The sequence below is a fragment of the Carassius carassius genome, chromosome 1 (genome assembly GCF_963082965.1).
Source record: "Carassius carassius chromosome 1, fCarCar2.1, whole genome shotgun sequence".
Lineage (NCBI taxonomy): Eukaryota > Metazoa > Chordata > Actinopteri > Cypriniformes > Cyprinidae > Carassius > Carassius carassius.
In genome coordinates this window covers 45,544,126-45,551,292 of record NC_081755.1, presented here as the reverse complement: position 1 = coordinate 45,551,292, position 7,167 = coordinate 45,544,126, and positions in this window count along the sequence as shown.

Below are 7,167 nucleotides of genomic sequence, written 5' to 3'. Positions count from 1 at the left end.
CGAACAGTTTAAAATAGTAACAGTAACTCTATTGAGACCTGCATCACAGTATTGAGACTGCTTTCTTGTTCCATGTAGTTTTTAAGACTACAAATGTTCTCTTTCATTCGAACATACAAGTTGCATGGATAATGATGAAATAGCAAAATGCAATTCAGCCAAGTTTTAGCATGTCAGCTTCCCAGAAGTACAGTATGTCATTCACACCATATATCCTTTCTGTGATGTGTATTTGCAGTGTATGAAGCGCACATGCAGACAGCACATCTGTAACACATTACATTGAACGGCAGGAACAGATAAATGATTTCATGCATGTTTAGTGCAGATCCGATGCACAGATGATACCAGGCTAAACTGTGTTTGCTCACACAAGATAAATCCTCCTCATGCAGTTTATCAGGAGAACAGAGCATCTCTCTCTGGCTGTTTAGAGTTCTACAATACTACCTCTACTAGTTCAAAGCATAGTGTGCATGGTATTTCTGTGACTCTTTAAATTAAACATACTGTACACAACTGGTGGTTTTTGAAATGGTGCATGCTATTATTTGACAGAAGTATATAGTATGCAGTTTATATTGTGCATTATGCGGCACATATCCATCTGATGTCACTGATGATGGATCTGTCGTCCAGTGTAAGGTGTGTTTATGTCTCCAGGGCTCAGATGAAAGCCCTCGGCGCTCGCTGGTTTGGGTTTTAGGTGCAGTAAATCTCGTAAGAACAGGGGAAGTTTAGACTGTACAGACAGACTGTTGATGGTTCTGAAGGATTCAGTATGTGACAGGTGTCAGCGGGACAGAGGAACACTTCATGTGTTTATCAGCTCAGTATGCAAGTGTGTGTGTGTGTGTGTGTGTGTGTGTGTGTGTGTGTGTGTGTGTGTGTTGTTTCCACGTTCACATCCAAACACTCGTTTGTCATTACTCATCACTAAAATAAACATTTGAGGTTTCTTCATCCTGCACCAGTGCTATAGTCCTAGACGTCATTTTTCTCAGTCTCTGCACTTCCGCTTCTCTTAGCTTCAGTTTTTTGGCATGACAAATATTTTTTTGGTCATTTTAAACATTTGTATTGCCAAAGAATTTGCTTACAAAAATACAAATTAAACTGTGCAGAACAACTTGCAGTATGCAAGCAGGCTTTTATTTTTTATTTTATTTTTGAAGTTCCTCATTTATTTATTCATTTACTTCATTAAAAATGAAAAAAAGTACAAAAAAATCCTTTTTAATTATTACTGTAAAATGTATTTATTTATTTAAGGAATTTCCTTACAAAGATGTAAAACACAAAATACAAAACAACAAGCAAATCAAAAATAGTTCCAGTTGAGTATAAACTTTTATTTTCTTTTTAATTTTCTTTTTAAGTGTCTTTGTTTATTTATTTAATTGTTTGTTTAATAAAAATCTAAAAACAAAAACAAAAACAGTGCAATATTAAAACCAAAAATATTTGCATGTGCCAAAATATAATATTTTTATAACATCATTTGCTCTTCCTTTTTAATTTTCCTTCTGAAATATGTATTTGTTTATTTATTTATTTAAAGATTTTCATGCAAAGATGAAAACATACATTTTCTTTTCTTCCTTTTCTTTTCTTTCCCGGTTTTAAATTCCACATTTGTTTTTCTATTGTTTGTTTTAGATTTCTAACAATTAATGCATACTTGCATGCTTTATATTTCCATTTTTATCTATTATTTCTATTTGCTTTACTCACATACTTATTTGCTGTGCTTACTTGCTTTGCATGCTTTACTTACTAACTGTATCTTAACAAAGCTGTCAGTAATGTAGTAAAACATCTAAATGTATTAGTTTATCAGTGTTTTTGCTTTAGCCTCTACTCACCTGGTTCTTCAGAGTCAGTCTGAGGCTTTGAAAGTTTGGAAGTGGTGAAACATATTTCGTGTTTTTAGAGATGGTCATTAGCATGAGCGACAGAAATTCATTGGGTTTTTTTACGGCCATAGGCTGACTCAACATTACAGCTCCAAGTGTGCTTGGCCCACAGCAGTGTAGTGTAAAAATGTCCAGATGCCAAACTCCTGTCTCGCACCCGCTCATGTGAAGATGACAGTACGTCAGTATTTATAGAACTGACTCCCATAATGACGTTTCCACCTGGTCCTCTCTGCTCATATAATGACACGCTCAATTGTTGGCGATTCTTCCTGTGGCGTATTCATTGATAAATGAGAAATAAAGAGCTCAGACAGAGATAGAGAGCTTGAGGAAAGCCTGCTAAGTGCTGATGGTTAAAGAAGAAGTGGTTTAAACAGAGGCAGACGCTCCTGCTGATAGACCCTGACCCCTAACCAGAGCCCACTGAATCAACACCACGCTTTGGCCTGGGATGTGTCAGATGTCATGAATGTCCCCTACTCAGGGTTCCCACAGTCCTTCTAGAGACTCGTGTTAATGCTTGGAAATGGGAGAATCTCATGAAAAAAGTTTGATTTCATCCCAAAATCAAAATGACTTGAAATGTATAAGGAAAAAGTCAAATATTTTGGAGCATTTAAGATTTTATTGCATGGCAATTTCCTCCTCAAATTCACATTATCCTAATGAAAAAATAAAGAAATAAATAAATGGCGCAGTGTATTTTGATTAAAATGTGCATGCAGTCTGCACATCAAAAAGGAAAACTGTACTTCAATGTATTTTATGATTTAAATAATATATATTTTTTGCAATGCAATATTGAAAATTGGGAGAGAAAATGTAATTAATCATGAAAATAATGTCACAATACGAAAATATTCATTAACAATATGCTTTCTGCAAAATATATTTTCCTGTTTATAAATTCCTCATGAATGCATGTGTATTCATTCATTTTAAATATCTAACATTAAATGTAAAACATTAAACATTAAATGTATTTTGTAATTTAAATATTAAGTTTTTTTAATTTTTTTTTATTGAAAGCTGAGAATGTGGTGGAAAGTGCACATAATTATCATTATCAAAAATGTTTCTAAAAATAGGCTTTCTGCAAAAATAGAGTTGACCTTTTTCTGGAGTGAAATATAAGCCGGACATGTTCTTGAGGAGTTTGGTGTGATTTATAACTCACACTAAATCTGATCGGATGAATTAGCCTCACAGAGAGAAAGCCCTTTATCCATGTGGATAGGACTAGTGTGAAGGAACGGGAGAGAATTTGAGTGGGAACTGCTGTGATGACAGTCAGAAGAGTTATGTCATGTTACCAGAGAAAGAGAAAGAGAGAGACGAGTGGTCCGCTCCCATGGGAGAGGCTGGGAATCTCTCAGCTTTTTTCTTCATTTCAGTGGTTCTCAGTCACTGCACATGTTGACTGGCACACACAGGGGGGGCGTCCAGCACCTCTTTTGTGTGGCCCCCAGGAACTCAAATAACATGATGCACACAGAAAACTTGACTCATCTGATTTCAGTAGAGTTTCACATGAATAGATTACAGTATGTTTCTAAACTAACAATATAGTACTACTCTGATATAAAACTCTAAAAAAAGACATATTTTATATTATATTTTTATACTATCCACATAGAAAACAGCTATTTAAATTTTTTAACACATTTCACAATATTACAGTTTTTTCATCAAAAGAATGCAGCCTTGGTGAGCAGAAGAGACTTCTTTCAAAAGCATTTAAAAAATCTTACTATATGCAAATATTCTTAATTGAATGACCTCATCTGCCAAGTTTAGGGATGCATACATCAGATAGTTTAACGAATGTGCATGCAACAATTAAACATGATAAATGAACAGTGACAGAGCTTGATTCATGCGCTGATAATCGCTCATTGTATTCCTAGATAATTTTAGCATGCTGAACTTATTTTTTTACTATCAACACATTCCATTTGTGGTCAGATGCTCACAACCGATGAACAGTCACAGCACACTTATCATGTCAGGGCATCTAGCTTAAAAAAAAACACACCACAAATTCAGTGTTATTGTGAACATGGGATTTGAATTTTATTTTTGATGCCTTAGGGCCAGATTGACAGTACATATAGATCTTATGTAACAAAAACCTTTATTTTGAATGCGATTAATCGCGATTAATCGTTTGACAGCACTCATGGAATTGCGCTCTAACGCTAATTTGCCCTGTTTAGTAAATCTGGCCCATAAAATCCAGTCTGTGGAGTCAGCACACCAGTGTTGGGATGAGATCTGCTGCTTCTCTCAGTGTTGTGTGGTATGTGTGGAATGAGATGAGCGGCCTGATGTTTGTGGTTTGTTAGAGGTATGAACTCAGCAGCCCTCAGCAATGATCGCTATGTGGGGCCCGATGTCTTCGCGTGTGCATCCAGGTATGATAAACACTTGACAAGTCAGCACGTCGTGCTCAGGTGACCAATCCAGTCTGCTTTAGAAAGAAAAGACAGGAATGCAAGGATAGGACAGAGACGACGGGACGGAGGACATGTGGTGTTTGTCTGTCAGACCTCCATGGCAGACAGCTGAGGTGATGTTCATAAACGCACACACACACAAGCTGCACACATGGTGACCTTATCATGCACTCTTTCAAAAACACACACAGATACTGCACAGCAGATAGAGACGGATAAACACTGATAGCAGCCGCTCAGAAGACAAAGACACTGTGGCTTATGGAGAAACTCGCTTTGTTTTGCTCACTCAAGCTGTGCTTTGTTTATTTCCAGTGCTGTTGCCAGTGGTTTAATAATGCCAGCCGTGCCCGTTAAACGTGAATACAAGAGAGACCCAGAAAACAAACACATGAAGCCGAAATGCACACATGCTGCAACAAATTGCTGAATCTGTCATTTGTACATTTCTGTGCATGTGGGTTTCATTAGAGTCTGGTAAATTGTGCTTATTGTAGGTGTTCGTTGCAATAATGAACCGGCCGAATTCACGAAACATTCTTACGAATAAAATTCTTCAAGAAGAACTGCCTTTGAGGTGTTTTTAACTTGCAAGTCTGCGGCAAGAACTGCCATGTGATCAGATAACACCAAAACCTGTGATATCCTTCTTAAGAAAATAACAATGAATAGATCATTAAGTCATTGAGAACTTCTTAAGGATATTGCACTATGGAACAAGGTGTGCAGTACTTGACTTCTCTGGTAAGATCCTTGTGAATCTGAGCGCTCGAGCTGGATCTGTAGTGAGCAGTTTCTTGACTGTCTCTGTACACAGTTATTGATTTAGTATCTGAGGTATGATTTTATCAGTGTCAGTGTTTTCTGACATCTGACTAGAGAAATTTGTGGTTGGAAATATGAGCTGGACGGGCCCACCGAAACAGACCATACTGTAAACATAACCAGTGTTGAGCAGTATTTAGCCTAAAATTATATATATATTTTGGAAATAAGTCCCTTGCACTCAACAAAGCTTGTCACTTATTAAGCTTATTAAGTCCTTTATTTGACAAATAATACAGTAAAAATAGCAAAATTGTGAAATATTTTTACAATTTAAAATACCTGTTAAATGTAATTTATTGCTGTGATCAAAGGTGAATTTTCAGCATCATTCCTCCAGTCTTCAGTGTCACATGATCCTTCAGAAATCCTTCTCATATGCTGATTTGCTGCTTCATATTTTTGTAAAAACTGAGTTTTGTTTTTAAAGATTTTTTAATGAATACGAAGTTTGAAAGAACGGCATTTACTGCAGTTTTAATGTATGATTTCATGCATCTTTGTTGGATAAAAGTATTAATTGACCCTTCACAAATGTATATACAAGGTTAATCATAATAAGTCATTGTAATATATTACTTTTAAAGTTTTGTACCATTTTTAAAATCCCTCTCCACTGTTTTGAAAGTGTGTTCCTGTGTGATGATCTGCAGGCGTCTGTTAGGGCGCAGTTGTCAGGATTATATATTGTTTGGTTGGTTTGTCTCTCTGTGTAGGTGAGCAGCAGATTTACGGTTTGCTGTTTTTATGGGAAGGGAAGGGTTGATGGAAAAGGGCACAGTTTGACAGAGATGGATGCACACGCTGGTAAACACCGCAGCTTATTATATGCACTGTAAAAATGATTTTTCAAAACAAAGGTCACTGCAGTACGATTTACAAGTAAATACTATTTCAGTCTTTTTGAGATTTCACATTTAATTCAACCTTAGAATTAAGATTTTTTTTTCTGAGAGTGTACTTGTTTATTCTTAACGATTATTTGTGAAATTTATTAGCGATTTCTGAGTGAACATCCTTGTAGTCAGTGTACTAATACAGTAAAATGCACAGCTTTAATGCACAGTAAAAACTCTGTAAAATTTACACTAAAAAGGCAGCTGCAGCGTTGCTGTAAAAAAGACAGTAGCAACATGTTACGTTTTATGAATTTAATTTAAATTTACAGTAAAAAAAAATTGATTACCACATATTCTGTGTTATAATTTTATAATTTTAATATACGGACCTAAAATACAAAACACCATCATGGTAACACACATGACAGTAAAATAATGCGACGAACATGAATTTAATAAAATAATATTTAACATTCAACTGTAATGTGCATAACTAATAGAAAAACACTGAGAAGAAACTTTTTTTTGTAAATGAAAAACCATAAAAAGTGAAGAATTTCTGAATTCTTTTACTCCAAAAACTGTCAAATTGATTGTACTTTAATAATATTTTAATTAACTTCAGAATAACGTGGAATGTCCCATTGCATCTATTATAGCAAGGAAACTGACTGTTGGTTAACAGGTTTTTAACCTGCATTTTACAGTCTTTTAACGTTAATTTAAGCACAAAAAACTCAAACTTTTCTTCTTGTCCATCATCACCTGTATAACACCATCTCACAAACTCACGACATAACTGTATCTGCTCTATGTCTGACCTTAATATTTGGCTTTTTGACAGGTTTTACTCATTCCTATGGCTCGTTTTACTATAGCAGTTTTTTGTTTGCGTTTAATTTACGTTCTTACTAGGCAGTTTTCTCTCTCTCTCTCTCTCTCTCTTGAGCTTTTAAAGAGCGATTTACCGCAGTACTACTTTAGCTTGCCTGTTTATGTTAGTGATATATATACACGATGAACCTCTGAGCAGATGTCACATTTAATTTGTCGCAATTGAAAGAAATGCACACACAGTCTGTCGAGTAGGTTTTACTGTTGTGTACTTTGGGTTTCTGCGGACAAAAC